The 18,992-nt window shown below is 41.6% G+C and overlaps 1 protein-coding gene and 1 non-coding gene across 5 annotated transcripts in view; both read right to left on the reverse strand.

Moving 5' to 3' along the window:
* The window catches only part of CTNNA2 (catenin alpha 2), a 1,145,386-nt gene that overhangs the window by 393,669 nt on the left and 732,725 nt on the right, over positions 1-18,992 (reverse strand). The gene's annotated exons all lie outside the window — the stretch shown is intronic.
* On the reverse strand, positions 9,900-10,037 carry LOC114805611. Its single transcript, XR_003753582.1, has one exon. It is a non-coding gene; the product is annotated as a small nucleolar RNA SNORA7 (small nucleolar RNA).

Raw genomic sequence — 18,992 nt, forward strand, 5'->3', positions numbered from 1 at the left:
GAGATGGTAGGATATATTCCTTCACTCGGCATAGGGAACTTTTCATCACAGAAAATGGTGCAGGTGGAGAAGAGATACCGTACATGAACTGAAGAATGATTTGGATAAATATAAGATGAGACAGTGTACTGTAGTGGCAGTGGAGGCAGAATGATCTGTGTGTGTGTTGTCGGGGTGGGAGGGGCGGATTTAAGGTCTAGAGGAAGAGGCCTTTGGTTCTAGTCCCAGCTCTGCTTCTTGCCCACTGTGGGACTCTGAACAAATCACTTCACCTCTCAATGCCTCAATTTTCCTCATCAGCAAAACAGGACTACTCCGCCTACCTTTTCCAACTGCACATGGATGGTGTGAGGACAAAATGATCTAAACAATGGGAAATACTTGTGATGACAATAATGGAGCAATATAAAGTCAAGTATTATAAGAAGTCATTAGACTCTGACTCCCAGATGCTTCCTCTTTCCTCATGCCACACAAGTTGTTCTTAATCCCTTGGCCTTCTTCTAGGACCATAGAATGGTGTAACTATTGATTTGCCTACTGTCAACTCAACAGGCTTAAGGCCATTCATTTTAAATAGCATTTACAGGGCTCCCCCAGTACTGAAGGCATTGATATGGAGGTAAAGCCTGAGGTGATAGAGATGTGGAAGGGTGGAGGTGCGAGAAAATAGAATATCTACTGCCTGCCTTCCAGAAGCTTACAATCTATCTCACCCAAGAAAAAGAACCATACAGACAATGCTGAGGCAATTCCAATAAAGGTAAATTAAACCATGTTCAGGTCAGAGACATCATGAAATCATATATTTGATCTGGGTGGTAGAGGGTGTCGACCAATGTGGGTGTAGTTGAGCCACTGAAGTGAAAGTATTTGCTATACCTCACATTCCCACAGACATTTCACCTTTTTCCTTTTTTTCTCTGCTTTCCTCCCACCCTTGTCTCTGCCTTTTGAGCTTTGTGAAGTTTGAACGAGCTGTATGGTGGAAAGTTAGAAGTCTTTATCCATCACCATGAACCCCTTGGAGAAGAGGTTAAATAAATGGAACAGATAAATGTCACAGTCACCAAGATGGAACATGCTCAGAACCCAAAGCATAATTAAATATCATTCTGAAAAACAAACTCTCCAAATCCCTTACTTCCAATTACAGTCCTTCAGAAACTAGATTTAAGTGTCACCAGGTGTTTCATAACTAGCTCTCCTCTCTCTTGTGAAGCCAGATTTTCCCTCATGTTAAACTATCCATTTCCTTATGTGTGCCTGTGCATCTCCAGAGGAGGGCCTGTCTTTCAGAAATAGCAACAGTGTTACCATTCCCTGCCAGAAAAAAAATGAACACATCTGTGTGATGAAATATACCGGAGATAATTTACACATGGGTGACTTCCCAAGAACCCTGAGCCATATCATGCCTACACTACTGAATTTGTTTACAGCCTCCTTAACACTCACGCATGAAAGTCTGCAAACTACATTTGTCTGTGGCTTCCCTAGTGGCAAATATGCTTATGTTTGCCTCCAGCATTAGAGTGTGAGCTCCTTTTGGGTAGGGACTGTGTCATTTTGTTATTCTGTACTTCCCAAATGCTTAATACAATGTACTGGACCAAATGGGAGCTCAATAAATTCTACTACTACTGCTAGTAATTCCAATACTACTACAAGGGCTTCTACTATTACTGCTGCTCCTGCTATTATTATTACCATTATTATTACTACCAATATTAATGTTGTTACTGCTATTGCAACTGATGCTAATACTAATAATAATGATGGTATTGGTTAAGTGCTTATTATGTGTCAAGGACCTGGGGTAGATACAAACTAATCAGGTTGGACAAAGTCCACGTCCCACATGGGGCTCACAGTCTTCACAGTCTTAATCCCCGTTTTATAGATGAGGTCACTGAGGTCCAGAGAAGTGAAGTGAAACTTCCCTAAAGTGACACAGTAGACAAGTGCCAGAGCCAGACAGGGATTGTCTCTATCTGTTGCCAATTTGTGCATTCCAAGCGCTCAGTACTGTGATCTGCACACAGTAAGCGCTCACTAAATACAACTGAATAAATGAATGAATATTGCTGTTGCTACTACTAAACATTCAGGATATGTCACCTCCCCTCATCAAAAATCTCCAGTGGTTGCTTATCCACCTCTGTAGCAAACAAAAACTCCTCACCATTGGCTTTAAAGCACTCCATCACTTCGCCCTCTCTGACCTCACCTCGCTTCTCTCCTTCTGCAACCCAGCCCACACACTTTGCTCCTCTGGTGCTAACCTTCTCACTGTGCCTCCACACTGCCGCCGACCCCTAACCCATGTCCAACCTCTGGCCTGGAACACTCTCCCTCCTCAAATCCACCAGACAATTACTCTCTCCCCCTTCAAAGTCTTACTGAAGGCACATCTCCTCCAAGAGGCCTTCCCAAACTAAGTTCCACTTTTCCTCATCTCCCCCTCCCTTCTGCATCGCTCTGACTCACTCCCTTTGCTCCTCCCTCTCCCCTGCCCTAAAGCACTTATGTCTATATCGGTAATTTTATTTATTTATACTGATGTCTGTTTATTTGTACTGATGTCTCCCTCTCCCCTGCCTAGACTGTGAGCTCGTTGTGGGCAGGAACTGTCATTCTTTATTGCTGTCTTGTACTTTCCCAAGTGCTTAGTACAGCGCTCTGCACATACTAAGCTCTCAATAAATACAACTGAATGAATGAATGAACAAATGAAGTGCTGCTGCTAATCCTACGGTTGCTACCACGACATGTCAATCAGTAGGGTTTAGACCACATTTCCTTATTACTCTTGGAGAGTAGTCTAGGCAGAGTAGTTATATACAGTTTACGTTATTCCTTTAGTATATCTGCGAAGGCATGTGAATGTATTTTGAAAACTGAAGTGAAATGATTTCTGAAGACTCCTGCCTTTAAAACCAACAGATGAGAACTGAAGAGGTTTGAAGAAAAGTCTGAGGCCTTAGTTAAAACACTGGAGCATAAGGAAGCCAATTTGTATAACTTGATAGCAAAGCCATAATAATTGCCACATGAAATTATACAAAGTAGAAAACGCTCACACAGCCCCTTATTATTAGTACTTTTATAAATATTAATGGGAGTTTAATCAACAGCTGAGCTTCTATGCTTAACAAATAAACTACATTTTAAATGTTTGAACTTCTGTTTTATTTAACAGAACCTAAACCTAAAGAGTAAGAGGTGATGTTCTTGTTCTTGACCTCTTGTGCTTCACTGTACATCAAAAATCTCTGAAAATTGGCCAGTGTTTCTAAAGAGGGTTTTCCAGTTAAAGCCAGCCCCATCTTAAAAAACATTAGTGTTATTTTTTAAACAGGCCAACCTGTAAGTATTGATTTAAGTGTTGAAAAGAGACCCCCAACTCTAAGCCAACAAAATAGATTAATCCTGTAAGACAGAGAAAAAGCCAAATACACTTAGAATAAAGCATAAAAGTTCACAGAAGCATAATACCAATCCATCTTATGTAGGAGGACATCTCAGGCATGGGATGAAATGGGTGAAACTATTTGGAGGTGAAAATTCCAGAACTTTTCATACTGAGCAAACAAATAATGCCTTTTATTTTCCTCTGGCATAAGATTGATGATTGGTTCACAAATACCAAAAGGAGTGTGCGAGCTGTTTACAAAGCAGATGGGTAGAGAATTTCTCAGAATATTAGAAGTCACTGACAATTCCACCTATCTTGCTTGGAGAGGATCTGTGCCTTTTTAGGAAGATTTGCTTTTGCCTGATGAAGAAAATATTACAGATGCTAAGAGAGACTCTGATAACAACAAAAACAGAGACTTAAATATATAATTAGGACAGACAGCTAGATAGATTACATGGTGTAATAATCTGTCCATAGAGCTGTGCAGCCAAGGTAAAGGGAACATATTGTTAGTAAACCAGAAAAAGGAATTCTCCCATTTAAAACCTAAGAAAGGATATGACAAAATTACTTTTAAACACATACAAAAGAAAATACCAAGAGATTAAAAGGGACCCTTTGGTTTCAACCATGCACAGATCCTTACACAATAAACTTCTAGATTCAACTGTACAGAAAGCAAATTAGGTACTTAGAGCTCCTAGAGCGGCAGCCAATATTGAAGTCAATTTATTTTTTTCCTAATTTTATTTTTTTCACTCAGAATTGAAACCTTAATAAATCCTGATCTCTCTGCTATCTGTGCACAAGCTTGGAGAAGGGTGAAGAAGTCAGGGGAACATTATTTGGAATGATATGAATACTGATGGGAAATAGCCAAAGGATGGAAAGAAAAGATTTTTTTAAGAAGGAGAGGAGACGGGGAGAGGGTACTTCCCACCTCTAGTTTTCAGAGAAGAAGAGTGAAGGATACAGCCACAGGTCAGAGGGCTCTAGCTTGGTGGAGTGGATCAGAAAAGAAAGCAATGAATCATCCTCCCAGCTGGACATAGGCAAACTTCTTGGCTGCCAACAAGTAAATTTCACAGCTCCGTACAAGCCCAGGTTAAACAATTAACTAGACAGCTTGGGGAGAAGCAGTCTGGCCTTGCTGAAAGATCAGAGGCCTGAGAATCAGGAGATCTGGATTCTACTCCTGGCTCCACGATTCGCCTGGTGGAATAGGAGTACAGTGCTCTGCACAGAGTAAATGCTCAATAAATACCATTGATTGATCAATTGATTGATTAAGGAGTCAGATTCAGTATGCCAGGAGACGTGGGGCTTCCTTTACCTCCACTCAGCCGGGGGTCCCTCTGATCCCCCTGCTATTCCTCCACGAAGCTCTCCCAATTCAGTGTTCCCTCTGGCCCTTGGCAGGATGGATGGCGACTGGTTAGAAATGTCTAGAACATGCACTGGAAATTTGGGGATCAATCAAAATTCACTCTTTCCTTCCACTTCTCCCCAGCTCATACTGTTTGTTCCTCCCAAGGTAATCTCACTCACTAGACCTCGTTCTCATCTTTCCAGTCCTTTGATCACATTCTTCTTCTTGCCTGGAAGTCCCACTCTTTTCATATCCAGCAGGCTATCAAGAAATCCCATCTCCTTCGAGAACTCTTCCCCAGTTGTTTTCTTCGGTCTTCCAGTTTTATCACAACTATCAACGTAGAATATTGAACCAACCATGAATATAAGGAGACAAACAGTACCTAGATTACCTCTGCACACCCATATTATTTAAATACTCACCTACAAATCCACTGTCCTTTTCCCTTCTAGTTTACAATTATCTTAGTGCCTGTGAGTCCCCTGCTAGACTGCAAGCTCTGTGAGGGTAGAGATCATGTCTATGATCTCTACTGTACTCTCCCAAACAAATAATAATAATGATAACTGAGGTATCTGTAAAGCACTTACTATGTGCCAAGCACTGCTCTTGGGTGGGCATAAACTCTGGGGTAGATACAAGATAATCAGGTCCCACATGGCACTCACAGCCTAAGTAGGAGGGAGAACAGGTATCAAATCCCCATTTTGCCAATGAGGGAACTGAAATGAAGTGATTTTGCCTCAAGTTACCCAGCAGGTAAGTGGCAGAGCAGGGTTTAGAACCCAGCTCCTTTGACTTCCAGACCTATGGTCTTTCCACTAGACCATGCTACTTCTCTAGTACTGTGCTCTGCAAAAGGTAGGCACGCAATGAACATTATTGATTGACTGATTTCCTGAATAGAAATCTTCATTAACAAAGTAGATAATTTACAGTCGGAGTGGAAATGGGACGTATGGGACCTGGACTGTATAAGTAAGTTGGAGAATGGATGCAGTAAATCTGGACAGCCTTCCTGAAGGGGTTGACCTTTACCTGGAATTGGAAAGGATATGACTTGGTGCAAACGAGCAGCAAGGGTTTCCTTTCAGAAAGAGAAATTTGGGTATAGGTTTGGAGATGGGAGAGTGCCAGGGACAAGAGAGAGGAAACTAGGCTGGTTTTAGAGTACACTGCCCATCCAAACATCTGACAAGAATTCTTTCAAATCCAGTGGAAAAAAAATTACAGTAGGGAGCAAATCCCAAGACAATTGTATATGTCTACATCCATGTGCCTACACATCATTTTTCTTTGGGTTTTACATGATGCTATTAACTTACGCAACTCAAGGTATATCAATCAATCAATCAATCACTGGGGAAGTAGTATGGCCTAAGAGTCTAAAGGATGTGGGTTCTAATCCTGGCTCCACCACTTGCCTTCTGTATGACCTTGGGCAAGTAATTTAACCTCTCTGTGTCTCAGTTACTTCATCTGTAATGATAATGATGGAATTTGTTGAATGTTTACCATGTGTCAATCGCTATTCTAAGTGCTTGGGTAGATATGAGCTAATCAGGTTAGACAGAGTCCCTATCCCACCTGGGGCTCACAGTCTTAATCCCCATTTTACAGATGAGGGAATTGAGGCACAGAGAAGTTAAGTGACTTGGCCAAGGTCACATAGCAGACAAGTGAAGGAGCTGAGATTAGAATCCAAGTCCTTCTGACCACAAGGCCCAATTTCTACCCACTAAGCCACGCTGCTTCTCACTCCACCTCCCTCCACTCCTTTGACTTCATCTTCAATACAATTAATACTCTATTCTGCATACTGAACTTGTCTGTAAGATCTCTGGGACCAAGATTTATGCCTACTAAGTCTATCGCCCTTGATTTCCCAAGTGCTTTGTACAGTGCTCTGCACACACAATAAGTGCTCAATAAGTACCATTGATTAATTATGCTCCTGTTTAGCCCATGGTGAAGATGTCCTCTGGGAATACTGGTTAGTGGAGCTGGGACATTATCACTCTCAACAGAACTAGCCATTAGCTTCACAAAGAATCTGCATGCAGCCAACAGTACAAGATTAGCTCGTTGAAAGAAATTTGATGCTGGGCAGAAGATAACTGTGCTTCACACTCTAATTCTATGCCATGCTCTTCTAAAACCCCCAAATCCATCTCTTCCTTTTTTCTTCCTACACAAGATATGCCAATATATTTCTAAGATTTTCATTAAACAAGCTATTTCTGAACAACCAAAAGGTCAATTTACTTGCACCAATAACTTTCAAAACAACTACCCGATCAATACAACAGTATCATAAATGCACACTAAATTTTACCTACCCATTTCCAGAAGCCAATAACATAGAGCAACAGCTTTGCAATTTGCAAAGAGCATCCTGATACAGTAGCGTCATCTGCAGATACAAAGGACACCTCTCTATATAAATAGCAAATCATCGCTCTTTCAAAATCTATTCCACTGGATATTGGTGCTTCAAGAATTGAAATTGAATATTGGTAGTGGGGTCTATACATAATTTTTCCTTCTGGGATATTAATGGTCATTGAACAGGCCTTCTCTTAAAGAGGAAAGGTCTAGCAGTATTATTGGTTCATGACATTCTATATTGTTTTATCACAGAGTCAACTTTGGGAGCATCTTAATAATGACAGTTTTTATTAAGTGCCGTAGAGTCATTTCCGATTCATAGTGACTCCATGGATATATGTTCTCCAGAACATCCTGTCCTCTGTCATAATCCGCAATCTTTCTAACTGTTCTTCCGTTATCGTTGATAGGGTCTCTATCCATCTAGCTGCCGGCCTGCCTCTTCCTCATTTTCCCTGGACTTTTCCTAGCATTAGTGTCTTTCCCAGAGAATTAGTCTTCCTGATTATGTGTCCAAAATATGCTAATCTGATTCATGTTATTTGGTCTTCCAAAGACCACTTTGGCTTAATTTGCTCAAATATCCATTTGGTTGTTTTTTGGTCAGTCCATGGTATTCGCAAAAGCCTTCTCCAACACCATATTTGAAAAGAATCGATGTTCTTTCTGTCCTGTTTTTTCACTGTCCAGCTTTCAGATCCATACATAATAATGATGGTCTTGTCTTATGTTGTCGAGTCATTTCCGACCCATAGCGATACCATGGACACATGTCTCCCAGAATGCCCCTCTCTCCATCTGCAATCATTCTGGTAGTGGATCCATAGAGTTTTCCTGGTAAAAGTCTGGAAGTGGTTTACCATTGCCTATTTTCGTGCAGAAAACTTGAGTCTCCACACTCAACTCTCTCCCATGCTACTGTTGCCCAGCACAGGCGAATTTTGACTTGTAGTAGGTTGCCTTCCATTTTTTAGCCACTGCCCAAGCTAAGAATGTAATTAAGTGCAAAAGGAAATTGAAGAAAGTATGGTTTATTCTAAACAGTACATCACTCACATGGTAGTCCTGAAAGCTTGAGAAAACACTAACTTTTTTTAGGCCAGATGCCATAGCTATCCAAACCAAACTGTCTTCTTTGGTAATGAATTCACAATGGAAAATCGAGGGTGAAGATTTTTCCTGGTCCAATGGGGTGGAAAATATTTTTGTTCACTTTTTAATTTTCTGTTTGTTTACTCTGCAAATCTCTACAAAGGAAAATATACCCTCTCTCACTCTGTCAAATAGAAATGGACTTAATTATCTGTGTGTTTTGGGATATTTTATCTATCAGAATGGTAATTTTGCCTTCCCAGACCCTTGGCAAAATGTTTTTTGTTAGTTTATTTCTTGGTTTGTTTTTTTAATTTTCTTCCTTATCTGCTTTCACTGTTTTAGGAAAGTGTAGGAGCTACTCTGTAAAAAATCAAAACTTGGATGAGTGTTACCATCTAACAATTCACAACCACTCACCAAACGTTCTCACTTGATCCTATCAGAGCATAAGTTAGGTATCCAGGGTTGTTTGGGCAAAGTTTCAGAAGAAAGAACCGAGTGGTGATGTGTTAAGGTTTATAGCATTTTGCCCTCTTCACTTCCTTAGAAGTGAATTACAGGGCCTTGTAAAATAGGGAGAAACAGCTTTTGACAATGTTCCAGTTAATAGGGACATTCCCTCTGAAAAATGGAGGAGCATTTCAGATAGTTCTAAATAAGTTAATAAAATACGTTAGAAGGTTAATTTTCTGGCATCTTCAAGGAATGGACTAGTGCTGATTCATCAAATCTGCCAAGTATCTAGGAATCAGGGCCCTCGATTTTCATGATCCTTCAGCTCTCCCCCTCCTACTTAACCTCAATCCTCTCCAGAAACAACCCAGCCCACACAAAGTCACTTAACTTCTCTGTGCCTCAGTTACCTCATCTATAAAATGGGGATTAACTGTGAGCCTCAGTGGGACAACCTGATTACCCTGTATCTACCCCAGCGTTAGAACATGCTCTGCACATAGTAAGCACTTAACAAATACCAACATTATTATTATTATTATTATTATTATCATCATCAATGGTTTTTAATGAGTGTTTATTTGGATTGCCTCTATCTGTTGCCAAATTGTACATTCCAAGTGCTTAGTACAGTGCTCTGCACATAGTAAGCACTCAATGAATATGATTGAATGAATGAATGAATGAATATGCAGATCACTGTACTAAGCACTTGGGAGAGGACAGTACAATAGAGTTGGCAGATATGTTACCTGACCACAATGAGCTTTCCATCTAGATGGGGAAACAGACATTAGTATGAAATGCCAACCTACTCACTTCACCCTGATTTCATAGTAAGAGCTCAATAAATACTATTGAATGAATGAATCTGTCTCTCTGACTCTTTGCTCACATCTTCTCTCCTGCCTGAAGGGAGGTGTCTTGATGGTGTTTCACATGGTATCTTGTATTATGCTGTCAAGTCGTCTCTGACCTATTATGACTCCATGGACCCATCTCTCCCAGAATGCCCTACCTCCATCTTCAAACGTTCTGGTAGTGTACCCATAGAGTTTTCTTGGTAAATATACAGAAATCGATTACCATTTCCTTCTTCCTCACAGTAAACTTGAGACTCTGGCCTCGACTCTCTCCCACACCACCACTCCCCAGCAGAGGTGAGTTTTGACTTGTAGCAGATTGTCTTCCACTCCCTAGCCACTGCCCAAGCTAGGAATGGAATGGGTATGCCTCTGCTTGACCCTACCTTCCATAGCCAAGACTGGTAGAGTACTGGAAACTCTCCACGTGCCATCCTGAGAGGGCTTTGCCTGACATGTATACATAAAAAGAATATAATAATATATAAATGTACACAGCCCCCGTTGAATCCCTAGAAAATAACGGGATAATGTAAAAAAACTTTAGGTATTTGAAAAGGAAAATTGAGGCACAAGATACTCAGACATGATGCTTTTCATTTGGAAAACTGACCAGACTGCAGCTGTGTTTGTTATGACTACAGGCAGTGATAAGGGATGTGAATTATTTCTATAAGAAAGGGTATCCTCTTGGATTGCTACAGAGTAGGCATGAGAGCTTGAAAATGTTGTGCTGATTTTGATAATAACACTAAGAGCTCCCATTCAGCCTTGGAGACACAGACCTGATGATTTTCTGGCTTTTTATGACTTCTCCATTGGCACCCTGACCTCCACTCGACACTGACCAAAAGACACCACGCAATCATTCAATCAATCAATAGCAAGTGGCGCAGCGTGGCTCAGTGGAAAGAGCACCGGCTAGGGAGTCAGAGATCATGGGTTCAAATCCTGGCTCCGCCGCTTGTCAGCTCTGTGACTTTGGGCAAGTCATTTAACTTCTCTGTGCCTGTTACCTCATCTGTAAAATGGGCATTAAGACTGTGAGCCCCACGCGGGACAACCTGATCACCTTGTATCCTCCCCTGTGCTTAGAACAGTGCTTTGCACGTGGTAAGTGCATTTGGTAAGCATTTGATAAACATTATTATTTATGAATGCTTTCTGTATGCAGAGCACTGTACCAAGTGATTAGGAAAGTACAATGGAGTTGGTAAACATGACCCCTGCGCACAAGGACTTTACAGTCTAGAGGGCCACTTAGTTGTTGGGCCAAGTTCACACAACCCTCTAGTCTAAGGCTACCTCACCTCTTTGGGCTGGACCTTAGCCCTAGTTTTCTCCAAGCTACATATAATAATTTGCCTGTCTTTTGTGGGCCTATTTCTGGAGTACAATCATCCGCATAGAGTTTTCCTGTGTAATAATGCTAATAATGATAATGGTATTGGTTAAGCACTTACTATGTGCCAGGCACTGTACTAAGTGCTGGGGTGGATACAAGCAAATCGGGTTGGACACAGTCCGTGTCCTATGAAGGCCTCACAGTCTCAATCCCTATTTTAGAGCTGAGGTAACTGAGGCACAGAGAAGTTAAGTGACTTGCCCAAGGTCACACAAGCAGACAAGTGGTGGAGCCAGGATTAGACCCCATGACCTTCTGACTCCCAGGCCCACGCTCTTTCCACTACGCCATGCTGCTTCTCTCATTTAAAGGGTTTGGATTTTTGCATGCAATCCATTCAGTCAAGAGTTACTTGAGGTTCTTAGAGCAGGCTAGTATTCCATGTGAAGGGTACTTGTTGAGTTGGGCGACTGGAAATGCAACATAGCCTGCTTTACTCCTGATGACGGACGAAGAATCAAACAACCATAACAACTGATAATAACTGTGACATTTGTTAAATGCTTACTCTCTGCCCAACATTGTCCTAAATGCTGGTATCAGTTTAGATACAGTGTCTTGTCTGTCCTCTATAGGGCTCACAGTAGGAGGGAGAATGGGTATTTCATCCCTATTTTACAGAGGAGGAAATTAAGGCACCAAAAAACTAAATGACTTTCCCAAGTTCACTCAGCAAGTCTGGGGCAGGGCTGGGATTAGAACTCAAGTTCTCTGACTTCCAGGCCTGTATCTTCAAATCTGACATGAACAGACATATAATGAAAAAGTAGTCTTCGGATATTGGAAAGTGACATTACTAACTAGTCATCAAAACGTTGATAAATAATTGCTTTGTGGCAGGGTAGGTGTCGGAAATAATAATAATAATAATTAAGGTATTTGTTAAGCACTTAATATGTGCTGACCACTTTATTAAGTGCAAATCTGGTTGGACACAGTCCCTGCCCCACATAGGGCTCACAGTCTCAATCCCCATTTTCCAGATGAGGTAACTGAGGCACAGAGAAGTGAAATGACTTGCCCAAGGTCACACAGCAGACAAGTGGCCAAGCCGGGATTAGAACACATGACCTCCTGACTCCCAAGCCCACGCTCTATCCACTATGCCACGCTGCTTATCTGAAAAAGGCAGATTTAAATGTTGTGGTTGGAGAGTAGGATTTCAGAGATGTTGAGGGTCGATAAACCACAATGACCAGTGATAATGAGATGCAGCAGATAGTAAAGTTCAATAGACTGTAAATTCCTTGTTGGCAGGCAACGTGTTCATCAACTCTGAAGTACTGTACTCTCCCAAGTGCTTAGGAAATTGTTCTGCACACAGTAAGAACTCAATAAATACCACTGATTGAAACACTGACTGAGAGTAGGTGAGGGTGGGTGAAGTGGAATTTCTGTAACTTTGAGAAGTGAGAAGATGTCTGTGGCTGGGGCTCACCTGGAACATCCTCATGGGCAATGAAGCCCCCAAACATTAGTGTAAGGGAGGAGAGGAGAGAAGAATGGTGAGAAAAATGACTAAATTGCTCTGTATCGAAGGTGAGGCTGCAGAGGTGTTAGATAGTGGCAATGAAGAATTGTGGTGGGTGCTAAAAGTGAATGACATGGGTTTTGAAGAAAGAAAAGGGAAGGATGGAAAGGCTGAGATGGGGCTAAAGCAGCAGTGGGGACAAGCGGTAGTCTGATTCCTATTCCCTTCCGGGAAATGGGGGAAATGGAAGACATTGAGGCCCCTTTGGCAGACAGCAGCATAAAGAAGCAGCATGGCCTAGTGGAAAGACCATGGGCCTGGGAATCAGAAGACCTGGGTTCTAATCCTGTCTCTGCCACGTGTCTGCTGTGTGACCTTGGGAAAGTCACTTCACTTCTATGTGTCAGTTTCCTCCACTGAAAAATCAGGGTACAATACCTGTTCTCCCTACAACTAAGACTGTGAGCCCTATTTAGAATATGGACTGTGTTCAACTTGTTTAACTTGTATCTACCCCAATGTTTAGAATAGTTTTTGACACATAGTAAGTGCTGAACAAATACATTAGAAAAAAAAAGAAGCATTCTCTTACAGAAAGGAAACAGTCCTCAGAGCGGTCTATGGACTCTCTTCTCCCTGAGATGCAGCCTGGCCTGAAGTTCCTTTTCTCTGGTCTCATCACTGAGTGAGTAAAATCACCCTAATCAAGCTGAGCTGTTCTCTTAGAGGGGAAAAAAAAAACAAACTCCATAGCTTTTTGAGAGGCTCCAACAACCAGCAGCCTATAGAGGATCCTGAATAACATCTAAAAATATAATTCATGAAATGATGCTCCATCTCCACTCAACTAATCACTACAGAGAAAGAGGAAGGAATGGGCTCTGTTATCTGTTCTCAATCCAAATGTTAACGTCAAGGGGCTAGCTACCCTAAACATGAAAAGGACTGTAAGAATGCATAGCTAGATAGACAGATATGTGGAGTGGCTTCCATTTCTACTGAGGTTTGTCTATTTGTTTACCCACACGGGGACCATCCTCCCGCAAACAGAATGATGACAGCTTTATTCAAAGCCATGAAGAGCAATATATTCTCTACTTTTTAGAGCATTTAGACCCTAGCCTAGTAAGATGTGTTGCCTTCAGTGCTTCCCCAGAAAGACTGATCCCAGGAAGGTCCAGAATACAAAAGATTTCAATGTTTGTGAATGAATCCTTGTGCTCCTACGAGTTTATCTGTCCTCTCTGAACTCAGTGGCAGCATCACAGACACTCTCAGCATCAAGGTTCCTTGTCTGGAGGGAAGATCTCCAGAATTTTCTCCAATAATAATGCTATTGACTGTGGTAGTTTTAAGCACTTATTGTGTTCCATCGACTGCATTAAGGGTTGGGGTAGGTGCATAGTAATCAGGGCGTACCTCTTCCATATATCCCACGTGGAGTTTACAGTCTTTAGTATGAGGGAAAAGAGGCATTCAAACCCTATTTTACATTTGAGGGAATGGAGGCACAGAGAAGTTAAGTTAAATCACACAGCAGGTAAGTGGCAGAGCCAAAATTAGTACTCACATCCTCTGACTCCCAGGCCTGTTCTCCTTCCTGTATGCCATACTGCTTCTCAAGAGGAAGGGACCCAAATTGTATCTGTTTTCTGAAGGCAGATGAGCAAAGGAAATAGGAGAAGTGCACTAACCCTGGATCTGGGCACCTGTCCAGCCTCCATCATCATCACAGATTTGCATTTATTTAGGACTTAAAGTGTGTAATGCAATGACCTAAACACTGAGGCGATGTGGAGAAATAATGATAATAATACTAATAATGGTGGTATTTGTTAAGCACTTCCCATGTGACCAGCACTATACTCTGTTCTGGGGTAATAATAATAATAGTAATAATTATGGTAATTGTTAAGCGCTTACTATGTGCTGAGGACTGTTATAAGCCCTGGGGGACATACAGGGTAATCAGATTGTCCCACGTGGGGCTCACATTTTTTAATCTCCATTTTTATGGATGAGGTACCTGAGACACAGAGAAGTTAAGTGACTTGCCCAAGGTCACACAGCAGACAAATGGTGGAGACGGGATTAGAACCCAGGACCTCTGACTCCCAAGCCCGTGCTCTTTCCACTAAGCCATGCTGCTACAAGTTAATTAGTTGCCCCATAAGGCTCACAGTCTAAGTAGGAGGGAGAACATATATCGAAAGCTCATTTTGCCTATGAGGGAACTGAGGCACAGAGAAGTGAAGTGACTTGTCGAAGGTCACACAGCAAGTAAATCGTGGAGACGGGATTAGAAACCCAGGTCCTCTGATTCCCAGTCCCACGCTCTTTCGATAATATCATAGTTCCTGGCTCACAAGGGACTCAGAAACAAAAAAGAGGAGCAACAGTTGTGACGCTCATTTAGACCATTCTCCCCTGTGAGAACATTTATAAATCTGAAGAGCTTATTATTTTCTCTAAAGAAGGGTACAGTCATAAGACATTGTGGCCAAGGATATCCCAGATGGTATAATGCTTATAATTCTGTGTACTATCTCTGGCCCAGACATAATTATAGAGTGCAAGCTTCTCGAAGGCAGGAACAATTTTCTTCCCCTTCTTTCTTTGTCACGCTGCTTTGGTCCATAGGAGAGTGTTCCTATGAGCCCTACTGTGAGCTCACTAGCAACTATACTGATGAAATGGAAGCTTCCATTTTTTCTGCATCCTCCCCAGTGTCGATTCCTCAGACCAGAAGTATCTAGTTTCACTGCATTCTCGGCCCAGATTCACCAAATAATTGGCAACTCTCCATTATGCATTTTGCTCGGCAGACGCACAATCAAATGAAGAAATAACGCAAGCTATGGAGATAAACTGAGGGAAACAACGAATAAAAGCTAAGGAGACTCCAGAGGAGATAGAAAAATCCAAGATGGAAAGGTAGATGAGAAACTGCTGATTTTCAGGATTCAAGAGAAATAAAAAGGGGGAGAGAAAGAATGTTAGCACATTTATCATAAAGTATGGTCTCATTTATGTTAATTGCTTCAAATTTTATCTTTTTCCCCTGAAACTCACTTTGTAATCCATTTTAGGGGAAGAAAGGGAGGAGGTATATTACCAATTTATTCTAGATCCATTTGTTTGCAACATCAACAGTTTTTCTTTGACTACAAAATGTTGCTGAAAGGTAATTAACAGAGAAAACACTCGATGAGTTGCTGGTATTTTATAATGATCAGAAGACTAAAGTCCATATTATGTCCAGAAATGCTCTAACAATTCAACTAAACATTTTTTTTTTCTGTTTTTACATTGCTCTTCTGAGTCTGCTTCCAATGAAAACGTCTGTGAAAAGTAGAAAAAACAGCTCTTAGATTACTACTCTTCTCAAGGAGAGAGAAATATTATTACTTTTCTCCAGCAGCTCCTCCCAGTGTAGGTTTTAAAGGTCCAGTCTGAGAGGAAATGGGGAGATGAGAAATGCTAGGGTCCTCGTGAGGGTTCCTAAAACCTCTCTAAAAATAAGCCAGCTCACAAACGGCACAGTGGTGTTTTGAGGAAACAGTTGTGAAATAAAAGCTCAACCAAATGCAGTTTTGGACCCGTTACATGTATTCCTCCAGCCTCTAGCAATTGCCTTTAGGTTAGCACATGTACGAGCCACCTCCTCTCTCTCTTTGGCAGTTTGTGGGCCTTGGACTGCGGCAGCGTGATTCTGGGTTTTGCTCTCTGGAGTTTCTTTTTGCTGCCCAGTCCAACCCTGCTAGGCTGCACCATCTAGTGGCTTTCTCTCCCCATATAACACCCAGATTCACCAGAAGCTGAACTGAACCAGTACTGAAAAGGTGGCACAGACCCTGCCCCTTTCCAGGCCATATTTCCAAAGAACGGGATCCTCTGAGGGGAGAAGATTTAACCGTGGATTCTGAACCCCTGATATTTCACTTTATTTCCTCTTCAGTTTCGGGCCGAGCTGTCGCTGGGGCCTGAACACGTTATGCCTCAAAACAACAGGTCACTGTTGCTGTACGTTAAAGTCTTTGATTTTGCTTTGATGAAAAACCTGAGTAAAACCGCACACGTGTCAGACTAGTTTTATTGCACCAAGGAGGCTGGCGAAAGATTTATTACGACAAACATGTTGTGTGGGAGAGATAAATCGAAGCAAAGCCCTCCTAGCTTCAGCAGAAGAAGTGATGAATTCCAAGCTGACCGATAAAGTATTTAAAGCTTAGGGCCAGGTAGGTTGTTGTAGATTGGTTTTTGAAAGCCTTTTATAGCATAACAAGAGCTTTAATTATATTGCTGGGTTTCAGATCATACGTAGGTTGTGCAAGCAGAAAGACGGATGGCGTAGTGGACACACCAAGACACTGGGAGTCAGAAGGTCGTGAGTTCTAATTCTGGCTCTGCACTTGTATGCTGGGTGACCTTGGGGAAGTCACTTCACTTCTCTGGGCCTCAGTTCCCTCATCTGTAAAATGGGGATTGCGACTGAGTCCCACGTGGGACAGGGACTGTGTCCAACCTGATTAACCTGCATCCCCCCAGTGCTTAGTACAGTGACTGGCACATAGTAAGCACTGAATACCAATGTTATTATTATACTACCCAGATTATCATAGGATATCATGACTTATGACTTGCAAGAGAAAATTTACCATCACTCAGACTTGGAAATATTTGCCAGGCACTCGGATTTGCACTCTTTCTTTACCCCACCCTCAGCCCCACAGCACTAATGTACATATTTATAAATAATTTACATTAATGTCTGTCTGCCCCTCGAGACTGTAAGTCCTTCATGGGCAGGTATTATGTCCAGAACTCTGTTAGTCAATCAATTGTATTTATTGAGTGCTTACTGTTTGCAGAGCACTGTACTAAATGGTTGGGAGAGTATAGACACATTCCCTGCTCACGACAAGCTTGCAGTCTAGGGGGGGAAGACAGACATTAATATAAATGAATAAAATTATAGTTACGTACATAAGTGTTGTGGGGTTGGGGGGTGATGAATGAATCAATCAATGGTATTTATTGAGCCCTTTACTAAAAGGTACCATTTAAATATTAAAAGGTATTTAATGGTATTTATTGAGCCCTTGATTAATTGTTTCATTCCTCCCTCTCATGATTAAAAGGAGCAAGTCAAAGCGACGTAGAAGGGAGTGGAAGAAAAGGAAAAGAGGGCTTAGCCAGAGAAGGCCTCTTGGAGGAGATGTGCCTTCAATAAGGCTTTGAAGGGTTGGAGAGTAACTGTCTGCCAGATATTGTACTCTCCCAAGTACTTAAAAACAGTGCTCTGCACACAGTAAGCAATCCATAAATAAAACTGATTGATTAATGGGTTTAATAATCTATTTCCTACTGGTTACTACATCACAACATCAAACAAGATGGTTGGTTATAAGATAACTTGCTTTCAAGATACTTTTTCTTTCCTCTGTATTCTAAAGCATCCTTTTTTTCTTTTCATGTAGAAGTATTCTAGATGAGGTCAGGAATAGATTTAGTGCTTGCTGCAAAGCAGGTCCATGGGCAGGACCCCTCACTGAGGAAAGCCAAGCGGGTCAGGATGGTGGCCTGTAGTTGGCAGACTATGAGCAGGGGGTCAGTAGTAGCAGCAGAATGGCTATTTATTGAGCACCCAGTGAGTACAGTGCACTCAACTATGAGCTTTGGAAGTATCTCAGAAACCCTAGATACTTTTCTTTCCTACAAGGAGCTTTCCCTCTAACAGATGCAATGTCATAATGTCAAGGATTGCAATGATTGAGCCTGGTTTCCAAAAAAGCTGTGGACTCTTGGGAAAACAGAGGCAGAGCAACCCTGCAGTGGAGCAGGGTGGCAAAACTTCATTCTGAAAAAAAGCTTCCATGCAGGTTGGGTTGCAATAAATAAATTCACAAACAGGGATCGATTAATCGATAGATGGCATTCATTGAGCGTCTATTTTGTGCAGAGTGTCTATTGTGTGCAGAGCACTGTATTAAACATCAGAGTAGGGTGATACACATTTAATACACATTCCCTACCCACCCTGGGCTTTCAATCTAGAGGGAGAGACAAAAATTAATATAAATATAGGATTTATAAGCAGGTATAATATTGCACACCTCTACAACAGGTATTTGGTCCCCATAACTCTCCTGTCACACTTATCTGTAGGATGCTCAGACTATGTGTGTGCGCATCTGTGTGTTCATGTGTGTGTGCATGTGTATGCACGCAAATGTTTGGAGGAAGCAAAAATATTAATGAGTTTAACTTTGGTTGTGTACTCCTTAAGCACTCTGAAACTCATCCCAGTCCCACAGTACTGATAATAACAATAATGATGATGATGGTATTTGTTAAGTGCTTATTATGTAAATAATCTTATGCTCTACTATTTCCCCCATCCCTAATCTACTTTAAAACCAGTCTCCCCTTTTAGACTGTAAAATCTTTGTGGGCAGGGATCACATTTATCAACTCTACTGCATTGTATTTTCCCATGTGATTAGTACAGTGATGTGCATAAA

Source organism: Ornithorhynchus anatinus, chromosome 18, assembly GCF_004115215.2.
Source record: "Ornithorhynchus anatinus isolate Pmale09 chromosome 18, mOrnAna1.pri.v4, whole genome shotgun sequence".
Taxonomy (NCBI): domain Eukaryota; kingdom Metazoa; phylum Chordata; class Mammalia; order Monotremata; family Ornithorhynchidae; genus Ornithorhynchus; species Ornithorhynchus anatinus.